Here is a 14,331-nt window from a genome sequence, read left to right on the forward strand (position 1 = left end):
ACAGCACAAGAGGCGACTCTACACATGGACGTCACCAGATGGTCAATATCGAAATCAGATTGATTAAAAAGAACATGCATGTTAAATGCAAAGATGCCTTTAATGGAGGGTGGCCTCATGGCCCACTTTACAGAGGAGAATCCTCTATTTGAAGCTGCTGCCCAAGTCCTGTTACCATAAGAAGGGAGAGCAGGAGTCTTGAAGTTGCCCAGGCGTAGTTAGCAGCACCAGACGCACAGGTCATCTGATACCCGGCTTTCCCACCATGGTAAGATGTACTGTTTTCCTCTTTAAATTACAGTATTTATTTCTAAATCTGCATCTCTGCATATAAATTAGCACATACAAATTTTATGCAAATCTATGCTGTCTTTTGTCCCCCTTTTTTGATGATGCATAAGTGGCCACCCTAATTTTAATGTCACCTCTAGTTTGGCTGTAAACTATGGCACTTTGTGAAAGGTTTTCTTAATGAGGAGGAGGAGGAGAAGTAGTCGCCATCCTCACTCAGCTTTCAGGCCCTCAGCAGCCAGCAGCACTGGAAAGCCCCAAGGTAGGAAGTCCTGGTTAAGTCCTCTACTGGGCTTTGCAGAAAGCTCAAGTGGCCGGTGAGGCTGCACAGATAGCATGGGAAAAAATGTTAATATACAGAGTCTACACACCCCAACCCTCAGCCCCCTCCTTACGGTGAAGCCCTGAAGCCCTGCACCCTTTCTCCAAAATTCTCAACATCCCTATGAAAGAGGCAGAAAAACAACTACCTCTTTCACAGGGAAATGAAGAGGTTGGGAAAGAGCAGGTGGGGGTTCAGCACAGCACTAAAATAACGTGTGCCCTCTCTTACGCACACACCGCTAGTGTGTGCCAGTTTATTGCAGCTAGCAAAAAAGCCCATCCTCTGCTGACTAACTTCACAGATGAGAGAGAACCTTGCCCCTGGCTTTAACCCAGCAGTGTATTGAGGCAATCTGTGAAGAGAAGAACACAGATGATTGCTCTCATTCTCCAGTGACTGCCACATCTGCAGATCACTCATTGCTTTTCTTGTGGCACCCAGCCTATAAGAACACTTCTTCTGCTTTGCCACACAGCATTGATTTACTAGCCATAAATTCTTCCAGCTTTTCTTACCTGAAAGTCTCTGCTGAACATCAGTCTCATGGAACTCCACAATATGGTCCCCACCAGCCATAGTCCATCAGGATACATTGACCTCGAGTTCATCTGCCTGTAATGAAATAAGAGAGCAAACTGTGGAGTGAGCTTTTTACAAGCAGATGGATAGCAGGTGACAAAACTTAATGGTGCTTGCTGCTGGGCTATGGATTAATTCCTCCTTCCTAAGGACGTGCAAGTATCATGGCTTCATGCTACCTCAGGGACTCTCCATCATCAAATGACCTATCTATGTGCAGTTGCCACGTTGAAATGCTGTGGCCGTTGCCAGCTCAAGCAAGTCAGGGTCTTAACAAGCCTGTGATAATGGGGGGAAAGTCTATTGTTTCTCTCAAATTATTAGAAGCACCGTAGAAATGACCAGTGGAGGCTGGTGGCTCCTATGTCAGTGAGCAGTGAATCCACTATGGGTGTCAGTCAGAAGAACCAGTCAGAGCTGTTCTAACCCCCAAAGGGGTTCAGCACCTTGGATAGCTCCACTGGAAATGACTGAATGGCAAAGCTAGGTGTAGGGTTTTCTTGGTAGAAATGGTAAGCTTTTCCAGTAAGTGGGATCCAATTGTGTCAAGAAGAATACCGCAGGTTCAAAGAGATGGGGCGGGGGGGGGGGCGGGAGGAGAGTGAGAGAGCTGTACTCTGTTTCTGGTTGAGTGACTCAGAAACAGAATGGTCTCTGGGACTCCAATCTGCTCTCTCTCTACTAATCCACAAGCTGGTTGTACAGGATGCCACAGAGGGATTGATTTTGCCAGCCAAGTGATTTTACTGTTGAAGGGGGTCAGTAGGAGAAGCTTTAATATTTGTAATTTGCCTTTCTGTGGCTGACCCATATTGTGCTGCAGATTTATACATTCCTTCAGATTTCTGCATTAAACATGTGTTCTCTCCTCCGGATAGGAACAAATAGCTGCTTTCCCCTTTTGCTTTCTGTTTTAAATATCTAATAATTGTCATGCTTACAGTTTGGTTGACTGAGTTGATGATCTTTGCTGGGAAATGGACAGGAAGAATGTTTCTCTGCTGGTTCTCCTGGAGCTCTTAGGGTATGATCCTATGCACATTTAGACCAAAAAAAGTCTGGGAGCATCTGGGAGTTGCAGGACTTTTTTCTGTCTAAATACACCTAGGATCGCACCCTTAGCAGCTTTTGATACTATCAACCATTGCATCCTTCCAGATCGCTTGGCTGGAATGGACCTGGGGGGCTCGGATGGACTGCTTTGCAGTGGTTCTGGTCCTATTTTGGGGTAGATTTCAGAACGCTGTGCTAGGAGGGTGCTCCTCCTTCTGGTGGCCCTCGGCCTGTGGAAAGCCTCCCATGCTGCTCAATATCGATATGAAACTGCTGGGAAAGGTTATCCAAGAAGCAGGGGCATGGTGCCATCAGCATGCTGGTGTCTCCCACTTCACTTTCTCCTTTCCCTCAGATCCTCAGAAGGCAGTGGCAGATGCATAATGCCTGCTCCTTTAGGGCTTGGGATGTGAGGGGCACAGAATGGAGGGAGCGAAGAGTGGAATGGAAGATTGAGAGGATGCTGGAGCTGGAGAAGAAGGAAAAGAGAGGGGGGGGAACAGCTGGAGAAGAGGAGGCGGCAGCAGCGGCAGTGGCAGAGTGTAGTGGTGAATTCTGAAGCGCAGGTGCTCATCATGATGGTCCCCAGAGCCACACCCCTGAGGAGAGTCCAAACACTCAGGCAACTGTGTTGATCCATATCAACAAACCATTTCTAGGAGTTTTCATCTTCCCTAGAGCAGGTCTTTTGTAAAGTGAAAAGGTCTTAGGGCGCAATCTCAGCAAGGCTGACTGGGAATGCTGGGAGTTGTAGGCCTTTTCTCTGTCTAAACATGCATAGGATTGCGCCCTTAATTGCCCATCCAAGAGCAAGCCCCCCCCAAATATTGTGAATTAAAACAGAGAACAATATATTGTTGCTGGGAAAATTCATTTCCCCCCAGCTACTGCAGCTAAGCTCAGAGGGAACAGGGAAGTCTGAGGGCAGTGGCAGATGATGGCAGATGATGGCAGTGTCCCTGCTAATAAAAAAAAGGCTGGCATTGGGTCCCAGTGACTCATGGCTTCACTACACCACTGTAGCAGAGTGAAGGAGTTCAGCTGAGGAGGAAGTTCAGGGAAGACAGTGGGGTGGTGAAGAAGAGAAAGAGGCAGACAGAGCTGCCCTCAGTCAGAAAGGAAGCATGAAGCTCCACAACAGGAACCAGGAACAACAGACTGAAGGAACTGGGACAAGCAACTGTTACTGGTCTAAAAACAATGATGATGTGCTTTGTAACTGTGGTTTAAAGTTAGAGCTGTTTATATTTGATTTATATAGTTCAAATATAACTATATGTACCTGCCCAGACCCTAAGATCATCTTCAGGGGTCCTTCTCTAGGAGCCCCTGCCAAAGAAAGTGAGGCGGGTGGCTAGCATGAAGAGGGGCTTTTCTGCTGTGGCACCTGGTTGTGGAATGAGCTCCCTAGAGAGATTTGCCCGGCACCTATGTTGTACTCCTTTTGGCACCAGGTGAAGACCTTTCTATTTTCCCAGCATTTTAGCACTCTAGTCTTTTAGCTCTGCAGTTTTAAATATGTATTTTAAATCTCTGCATTGCTGCTAAGTTTTATTCTGGTTGTACTTTTATACTGTAGTTTTAAGCTTTCATATTTTATATTTTTTTATGTTGTACTTTATGGTTTTAATTTTTGTGAACCACTCAGAGAGCTTTGGCTATTGGGCATTATAGAAACAAACAAACAAACAAATAAAGTTCTGTTTGTTATTATAATATTATAAAGATATCATTAAACATTTAGTTGTTTGTCTCTCAAGTGATTGCAATCTGCCCCTCCTCATCCTAATTCTAGAATCCTAAGATATTACTGATGTTCTGAACCAGAAACTGGAGTCAGTGATGAATTGAATGAGTGGGAACAAACTGAAGCTTAATCTAGACAAGGGAAGAAATGTTGACTGAAGCCCTATTTAGGCATTCTGATTCTGAATATGGAAAATGTGTGAGGAGAGGGAGCACACAAGGTCCGCCCCCCTCTGTCATGGCTTTTATCACCCTAAACTCATGGGAGACAACTTTCTGAAGAGGAAAGCCTCCTGTATCCATGGAGGCTCCCCATGTGATTGAGAACCCCAATGTTCCAGCATTCTGAATCATGTGGAGAGTCTCCATGGATACAGGAGGCTCTCCTCTTCAGAAACTTGCCTCCCATGAGTTTAGGGTCATAAAAGCAGTGACAGAGGGCGGCAGGCCTAGTGTGCTCCCTCTCCTTGCGTGTTTAGTATACTTAGAATCAGAACACTTGAGTAGGGTTTATGAATAAGTCCAATCCAGAGCTATGTATACAATCTGCGTCCGACAGCATTGCATTTTGTTTGAAGACCTGCGGTGCTTGCAGATTAGACTTTTATGTTACCATCACCCTGCCTTATTCACTGAAGTTTAGTGTGTGTGTGGGGGGGGGGCAGGGGCATTTCCAGGTGATGAAGTCTTCTACATGTGACCTCTTTCATCTTTTTCCTGAACATAGAAAATCTTTTAAGAACAAAAGAACAGAACTAGGGATGTACAAAATTGGCCTTACCTGGCTCCGCCGGGTTCCGCTGGGGGGGGGGAGGCGCTCCGTCCCTCCCCTCGGAATCCTCGCCGGGGGGGGGAGGCGCTCTGCTCCTCCCCCCTGGAATCCTGGCCGGCCAGGTCCGCTCCACGGGGATTCTGCAGAGCTGCCAGCCGGCTCCGCCAGCAGCCGGACATCCGGCCGCTGGCTAGCAGGGACGCAAACGGTGGCGGCCATAGCCGCCACCGTTTGCATCCCTGTAGTCAGCCGTGATAGGCTACGTAAATCTTTACGTAGCCTATCATGTCTGACTTTAAAAAAACAAACACATGTATGCAAATGGCGGCGGCTACGGCCGCCGCCATTTGCATTCCTTATTTTGGCCCGTCTTAGTCTATGTAAATATTTACGTAGACTAAGACAGCGAAAATAAGGAATGCAAATTTGCGTACGCGCGTTTTGTTTTTTTTAAAAGTCAGACATGATAGGCTACGTAAAGATTTACGTAGCCTATCACGTCGGTGTTGTTTTTTTAACCTAGCCATGATAGGCTACGTAAATCTTTACGTAGCCTATCATGTCTTTTTTTTTTTTTTAACACTGGAAATGGCCACCGGAGCCGCCGCCACCTGGAAGATCTGCCCCAGGTAAGTCTCGTCCCGGGGGGGATCCACGGGGGGGTGGGGGGGTGGCAGGCCGTTCCGCCATGGAGTTCGGGGGGCCGAATGCACTGGCATTCGGCCTCACCGAGATCCGTGGCAGAATTCTCTGCCATCCCTAAACGGAACAGCTGTACAATGCCTTCTGGTTGCAGGGAGCCCTCCATCTGGAAGCACCCTCAGACTCATAGCTTGGTGGTGATCTTGGTCCCAGCATTGCCCCTGGATGCTCAGGTTGCTGTAGTAGCCAAGCCTCTGTATTACCAGCCCTCTTTCCTAGTGAGGAATGGTCCAGCCACAGTGATGCACGCTGTAGCGATGACTCCATTCTACTGTAATGAGCTACAGAGGAGCTGCCTTTGAAAAGTGTCTGGAAACTTCAGCTGCTTCAGAATGGGGCTGCTGTTAGGGTTTTGACTGGAGCAGCCTATGTAGACTCATAATGCCAGTTTAACAATTCACTGGCTTTCAGTTAGTTTCTGAGCCCAATATAAAGTACTGGTATTGACCTTTTAAGTTCTAAGTCCTTTAAAGTCCTCCTCCTTCGGAGGGCCTGCTCTGTGGGCCTTGTTCATTTGAAGCACAGTGGGTAGCGATGAAGGATTGGGCCTTGTGGTGACAATACAGAGTCAGACACCAATATTGGATGAAACATTGCTGCAACCTTTATTAAATGTCACAGCAGGATATTAACTGGGAGTGTTTCCAATTATTTATTTATTTGCCAATCAATCTCCAGTTGGAGGGGGCGAAGGGAGCTGATGGGCAAAGAGGCCCAGTCCCTTCACTTTGCACAGGGGGAACTGGCCTGGCTGTGTGTGCCGCTTCTGCCCCTCAGGTGCCATGCTCATCCTTGAGCCCAATGCCTGGAGCCTCCAACTGAGGCCATGCCAGATGTGATGAGGCCTTATATAGCCTCATCCACCAAATCATGACCCAGATTTTGTGATATGGCCAGAACCTCAGCCATCATGAGATTTGGGGAAATCTCATTCTCACATGTCTCATGATGGCCGGGATTGCTCAGCTTTCGTGAGACTTGGCCTGCTGAGCAGCTGAGAGCCAGTGCCACCTCCTGGGGCCATCGTAACCTTCCCATTCTCTGCTAACAGAGACTGCTGTGGCTTAGTAGTGGGGTCTGGTCAATGGTGGCTCCAAAGTTATGGAATTCCCTCCTGAGGGATGTCTTCCTTCTCCTTCCCTGATGGCCTTTTAATGATCCTTCTCTAGTGAGCCTTTTAGATATTCTAAATGCTCTTCTATGACAACAGCATGGCAATTTTTAAAAATTCCTTTTGTTGAATTGAATTGCATGTACATTCCTGCACCGTATTGCCCTAACTCTGAATGGGAGTCAGGGGAGGGTGGAGCAGAGCCATGACCGTTGATGGCTGAATGGATGTTGGGGTGGAAGACACAGCTATTGATTATGCCACCCAATAAGGCTGGTGCTTCCCTCTTTGCTGTGCTAGGACAGCTCTGTCTTCTGGGCTGGGGAGCAAAGCTATGGCTCCCTCAGCTGGATGCCACCACTGTACACTTTGGCCCAGCCTTTCCCAACCATGGATCCCCAGGTGTTGCTGGATTGCAGTTCCCATCAACCTCAGCTAGCATGGCCAATGGTCAGGGATGGTGGAAGTTGTAGTCCAGCAACATCTGGGGTCCCAAGGCTGGAAAAGGTTACTTTCATCCTATTCAGGAGTCCCTGAAAAATCACCAAAAGCATGGAAGCCTTTTACAGTGGATGAAAACATGCACTGACACTCCCACCTGCACACGCTCCTGCACAGAATTTTGGCTCAGGATGACATGAGGTACTTTCTCCTTGAGACGAGTGTTCTGTTGTAATGCTCGTCATGTTTATAATCTATCCTCAAGTGTCGCCAACAGCCCTAGCAACAAAATAAAGCATTAGTAAGCTCAGAGATGAGACATCCTCTGCAAATAGCCTGTTCTCTAGTAGTGATCCCTGTTAAGGGGAAACAAACTTCTCCAGTTTCATGGAATGGGGCCGCATTACCTTCTACACAGGGCTCCTTCACACAGAGCTTTTATCCTGCTATTGAGCTTGGTTACTCATGGAAGTTTGTGGGTCCTTTAGCTGACTTTGTCAACATCCAGGGCATCTCCCAGACTAAATGACCTTTATTCCATTTTTTAAAAGATTCGAGATAATGAGCTATCAAATTATCCCACTTGAGTTCCACTTAAGTTCCTGTGAAAAGAGGGAAACCCACAATAAGAGGAGGTAGACCACAGCACCATCTAGTGGCTGTATAATGAAATATATGGAAGACTCAGATAAAGGGGGAAAATTGGGGGGAAAGGAAGCATGTGTAAAGGCAGTTCATTGTGATCTTGCTTTTAAAATGGAAGGAGAAAGCCCCATTTTAAATGTGGGATTTTAGGCTAGTGTAGAGATGCTCACAAATGCTCACTCACAGAAAAACTAGAATGTCAGTGGAAGCTGGTGTCTCTGATGACAGTGGGACTGTGAATCTACTCTAGGTTTCAGTCAGAATGCTAAAGGAGCTATCTATGGTACTGGATGTATTTTGGGGATTTGGTTCAGTACCTTGAATAGCTCCTTTACAGTTTTGACTGGTTCTGACTGAAACCCAGTGTGGATTTCTGTTAGAGCAACACGACAATGGAACCAATTACCTAGGGAGGAAGTGGGATCTCCCACACTGGAGGCATTGAAGATGAGGCTGGACAGCCATCTATCCGGGATGCTCTGACTTGGATTCCTGCGTTGAGCAGCGGGTTGGACTCGATGGCCTTTTGGCCCCTTCCAACCCTACTATTCTATGATTCTATGATTCACAGCCCTATTGGCATTGGAGCTGCCAGCTTCCACTGTAGAACGCATCTATGCAAGGGGATATTCACTGGAAATGGACTACTCCAAAATGTGCTAAGATGTTAAACCACAAGGGCTTACATTCAAACAAGCAAAGACCAAGGATACGATGGGGAGGGGGAGAAAACCAAGTGGGTCTTATCCAACTCCCCCTTTGGATCTCTTAGTCTGAAGGTAGTGTAATGATCCAGTGGTTTGGGGGAATGTGAGAATCATAAAACTGAGTTCTGATCATTACTTGGGAGATGGGGCAAGACTCAGAATCATGTCTGTACACTTGTAACTTGGCAAGATTTAGAATGATTGTTTAGGTTGTGCTTCAGTGCACTGTTGCATTGGGATTTAAGTACCACCAACAGCTGCTGAAGTGAAATAAGCACAGGAAATTCCATGGCAACGATGTGGTCCTTCTCCTCCCCACATTACTTTAGCCTAGCCCTTTCCCACCCCCCAAAACCCATCTCCACTGTTAGTAAATGCTGCAGTGCAGCTAACAGTGGATCTTTTGTTAAATACAAAATGTCGTCTCTTTGCCTTGGTGCGGTATTTGCACACATTAGGGTTTGGAAACCTTGTGCTTCTTGAGATATATAGAATGCTGCTCAATGCCATGTCCCCCAAAGACCTCAGCAGTGAATGGAAGCGGGAGAGGTAGATAGGACACAATTTGGCTAAGACCAAAGAGAAACTTATGGGCATAACAGAACATATTTCTCCTGATTCTAAGGGTGCAATCCTATGCGTGTTGGGACAGAAAAAAAGTCCTATGACTCCCAGCGTGCCCCTGGGAGTTGTAGGACTTTTTTCTGTCTAAACATGCATAGGATTATGCCCTACATCTGTTGTAGTGTTGCCACTTCTGACACTGGAGACAACACTGGTTTCTTGCATTTTTCTCTGGAACAAAAGGGCACCTTCAGGGGCATTGCGACACTGCGATCATTAGTTTACTCTCTGTCCTCTGTGGCCTACTGTAGGGTGAAACTGATTGATTGGTTTGTTTGAAATAGTTATATATATACTGCTCTTCGTTACCAAATCACAGAATAGGGTACAAAATTCATTGAAACAACAATTAAAATAAAAGACAAAGTCACAACAAAAGCAAAAAAGTCTACTAAGCTAGATATTTAAACAGGCTTGGGAAGCTCGGGGAGGGGGATTTCTACCCCCTGGACCTGCCTGGGGGCTGCAGCCTTCTTGCCACATCCACTGCACCACCAAATTTTGGCAGCACAACAGTGGCAGCAGCAAAGCAGTCAGCTGTTTGCCACTGAATTTCAGTGGCGTGATGCAACTGAGGCTGAAAAGGGCAGAATGTAGCTTGTTTTAAAGCTACATTTGGCCCTTTTCTGCCTCTGTCGTGTCACACTGAAAAAATTCAATGGCAAACTGCAGATAGCTTTGCTGTTGCCAGGCCAACCCACCCATGGAGCAGGGTAAGGTGCCCGTATAAGGCAGCAGAGTGGGAGGGGCAGTGAATGGCCCTGCTCCACTCCGCACCCCCTCGGTCTCCAGAGGGTGCTTTGGAGAGCCCTGCCAGCCGCTCTCCCACCACGGCATTTACCACAGCATGAGAGCAGCCAGTGGGGCTCTCTAGAGCAGCTGCCCACTCTCCCCTCCCCTCGTCTTGTGCAGCTGGAAGAAATGGCTGTGGAACTCTCATAAAGGTCTCACGAGAGTCCAGAGGCTGCACATCTCTCCATAGAGCCAACATGGTGGTGGAAAAGGCAAAAGTAAGGGGGCAGGGGAAGGGGGCATGCTGTAGCGGTGGTGGCCTTCTCTCTTGCCTCAGGTGGTGAGAGACCTTGCATTGGGCCTGGCTGCTGCTGCTGCACCTTCTAGAAGCAGTGGGGCTGCACTAAAGGCCACAGGGGGAGTTCATTTTAACACCCCTGTATTAAAATCAGCAAATACCTGGGTAACAAATGAGTTTTTAACAAGCGCTGAAACACCATGCCTGTCACACGGCAAGGGGGAGAGAATTGCCACAGCAGAAAAGAGCCTCCCCTTGGTACCCTCTTTAAACTGTATCAGGTGGGAATTAATGGCTGGTAACGGAAATGCTCCTACAGACTATCTCCTTAGCAGTTCAGGAAACATACACCAACTCTGGACCAGGAGGCAGCAATTTTGTACTGTCTGTGGCACCCCACGTTGCCCCATCTGCTTACGTCCAGCGACTTCCAGGTCTAGCACTGGAGTGACACCCCCTAGTGGTGGCCAGCAAGTCGGCTCCGGTGGACTTCCCCTCCGAGAATTTCACTGTGCCCACACTTTTGTGCTGCCTGTCACAGGGGCAGGCCTTGTCCCCCCCGCCCCCCGCCGCCTCCTGTGCCTCTGCAATCGTGTCAGCAGGCTCAGAGTAAATAGTTATTTTATAATCTTATGTTTCTATCAGTCAACTAATGGGCTCCCTCAAACAGCAGTGCTGCAGGAGTTCTGTGCCATTAAGCTGTATAATGCCATATTTCTCAGCTGACAGTGCTGTGCTCTCATCAGCATTGCTTACAGTGGCAGAATTGTAATCAAGGCGGGCGGGGAGAAGGAGCGGCAGGCATCTTTGCCGAGCAGTGGGATGTGAAGGGCAGGCGGGAGGCGTTTGAAAGGCGGCTTGGGGCACTGCTGGGCAGGCTGCTTCCATCCCAGGAGCATAACAGAGGGGAGATTCAAGAAGCCCAGCCAGCTGGGCTCCCGGGTGCTCAGTCCCCACAGCCGCCCTCTGCAGCCTGCCTGCCTTCCTTCCTTGCAAAAAGGAAATGCCTCAGCCTCATGCGCTCCATCTTGATAAGTCACAGCATGTCATGCTGGACTTGCCCTGGAAATCAGCTTATAAAATCACGTAAGCAAACAAATCCATAAGAAAGGCAGCCCAGCAGAGAGGAAGTCCATAAGTGGTGGGTGGGCTGGTTTCTTGCTTCCATGGAACATGATGGCTGGGCAGGAGTGAACATCAGTGGCGGCTGGTGCTCACTGGGGCGGGGTGGGCAGAGAGCAGGGCAGATGCTCCAAATGCTGCTGAGATTGTCGGAGGAGGGCAGGAGACATTCATGTGTGGCAAACGGCAGCTGCATGCTGTGCCCTGGAACAAATGCACCTGGTTGGGGGGGGGGATTTCTCTGCCACAAGCGGGCTGGGGAGAGGCAGAGGGTTGCTGCCCTATTCGCCCCAAATATAGAGGCGCCTCTGGTGAACATAGCATTTTCATTCCCTGGGAGGAAATGCGCTTCCCCCCCTCATGCACACACATGCACTGGCTGCTGGATCTCCTTGTCCCAGTGGCCCCTCTGCCATTCCATCTGTTCCTGTAGCGCACCATTCCCCAAGCTGGTGCCCTCCAGATGTATTGGACTGCAACTCCCTGGGGATGATGGGTACTGAAGTCCAACACCTCTGGAGGGCCCCAGCTTTGGGAAGGCTGCAGTAGCTTCTCAAGACATGATGGAGGCCTCCTACACCTACACACACACGCACACCCCTTTCTCACCCCTTCACCTGCAGCATCTCCACTGACCGTGCCATCTTCCAAGGAAGTCTCCTGTCCTTTAGGGCAGCCTCTTTCCCCAACCTGGCTCCCTCCAGATGTGACATACAATGCCCATCATCCCCAGATGGAAGTTGTAGTCTGACATATCTGGAAGGCACCAGATTGGGGAAGACTGCTTTAAGGTAATGAACAGGGGAGTTCCTTGCTGGACCATGAGAGCAGAGTGAGAGTGGGAATGGGGGAAAACTATAAGAGAGAGGAGATCACAGTGTCCTGGAAGGGGTGGGAGCAGTGGAGGCTGGTGGCTCCAATTTTGGCGGAACTGTGACTGGGCCTCCGTTAGCACTCTAAAGGAGCTATCCAAGGTGCTGAACCCATTTTGAGGCCAGGGTTCAGCACCTTGGATAGCTCTATTAGAGTTCTGGCTGGTTCTGACTGAAACCCAGAATGGATTCAGAGCCCCACTGTAGTCAGAGCCGCCAGCCCCCACTGGGCAGGAGAGATTCTCTGTATGAATGACAGCATTTTCCAGTGCAGCAGCAGAGCTCTCATTGAGGGGTATCATGCCTAAGTGGGAAATCTCAGCTGTACTACTTGATTATCATATGCGATTTATACAATCAGCATCTGCCGCTGCTCGGGAAGAGAGGAGTTGTGGAGCAACTGCTAACAGGGCCAAGCAAATCAGCTCAAGGCAAAGCAGAGGCACCTCGAGCAGCCAATGGTAGCAGATCACCAGCAGCAGACTTATTTGGGGCTGATGGTGCTTCAGAGGCCCTAACCAATCCTGGTGCCAGGTTGTGAACCAATCAGAAAATCAGAAACGCATGGAGCAACGATAAGAATGCGGGAGAGTCTCTGCACAGTTTCCCAGGTCTCTTCAGGTAGGTGCGCATGGCTGCATTTCCTGCCTGCCACCATTGGGCAGCAGACAGCAGCCAAGGAAGGAAAAGAGGCCATGCATTCACCCCGCTGTCAAGTGATGCAATGGGGAAGAGCGCGCCCCCTGTCACACAGAGGAAGCACTGCAAATGCCTGCACCCCCCCCCCGCCCTTCCTTCGCCATTGCTTGGCACAGGTTCTGGGGCTAAGCCCTGGGAGTTTGGACAAACAAGAAAGCCGGGTGGTGTACATTATGTTCAGTCTCTCAGCAAGGAGACTGTTCGATAAGCATCTCTGCTCAAATTCAGGCCAAAGGGGCTGCTTTCCCACTAGGGTGGCCCCTGAAAGCCCTTCAAATAGAGGACCACACTCTGTAAAATAGGCCACCCTACCTCCCACACAGCCTCAACTGTGAGCCTCTCTTGCGCTGTCTGCGTGTCATGTGCAAACGTGAACAGGGCAGAGGGTGTGGAAGAGAGCCACCTTTAAATTGAGTGTGCATTCCGGCTGAAATAGGTTGTACATTCGTTCTACACAGGCTGATGTAAGATTTGTTTTGTTTTTTTAAATTGAGACTGCCCTTAGAATGCATCTGCCCAGAAGCTTCCCACGCTAAACATTCATTGCATTAGCACAAAGCCAGACGTGTGTAGGAGGTGGACAAAGAATCTCACGTAAAAATCCATCCTCTGCCAGCACCAGCTCTGTGATCACCCCCCTTGTGGTGTAGATGTCAGGGAGCGTAAGGGCCAAACTAGACACAATGTTTAAAATTTGTCTTTACATTTAACGTGCACGTAAAGAAGGGAGAGAAGCAAATAGCATCCCCTGTGGGGCTGGGGATTGCAGGGAGGCATGGAGGGAGAGCTTAAACTGGTCTTCTCCAACCTGATACCCTCCAGATATGCTGGACTGCAACTCCCACCATTCCCAGCCAGCTTCAGTGCTGTGTCCAGGTTTTTGAGGGCCCTTGGACAAGACAGCCACAGTGCGCCCCTCCCCTCCCTTCCTGCCACCACTGTCACCAGCTGCTCTTGCTCTCCCTCCCCCTCCCCCTCTTTCTCATCATTGCTACCGCTTGCTTGCTTGCTTGCTTGCTTGGCGGGCAGACAGCCAGGGAGCAAGCAGGCTGGGGCATCTGCTGCTCCTCCTTTGCACCATCTCTGTTGTCTGGGCCAGAGCGACAAGCAGGGGAAGAGGAGGAGCAACGCTAAGGGCTCTTGTCAGTGGGCCCCTACCAGGGTGTGGGCCCTCGGCAGGTACCCAGCCATGCCTACCTTTGATGCTGGCCCTGACTGGCATGGCAATGGCCATGCTGGCTGGGAATGATGGGAGCTGCAGTCCAGCACATCTAGAGGGTACCAGCCTAGGGAAGGTTGACTTTCCTTGGGAATGCGGATGAGGCCCAGAGGAAAATCCCTCCTCGGAAGGTGGCATTTGCATTGGGAGGGAATCCCCCACTGGTGCCAATTTCCTCCCAGTGCAAGCACTGCTTCAGGGGAGTGATTTTCCTCAGGACCACATCAGGGGAGAAAGGGTGACATTCTCCCATCATGCTTACTGTGGTCCTGACCATTTTGCTGATGGGATGCTGTGGGCATTTTTTTTAGAAGCCTCTGCACATTAAATGCAAAGACATATTTAGCGTCACGTCTGATTTGGCTTCGAGTGGTGCTGAAGCCATTGTCAATG

This window comes from Heloderma suspectum, chromosome 4 (genome assembly GCF_057233095.1).
Source record: "Heloderma suspectum isolate Gila_16-S chromosome 4, 16-S_ref, whole genome shotgun sequence".
Taxonomy (NCBI): Eukaryota; Metazoa; Chordata; class Lepidosauria; order Squamata; family Helodermatidae; genus Heloderma; species Heloderma suspectum.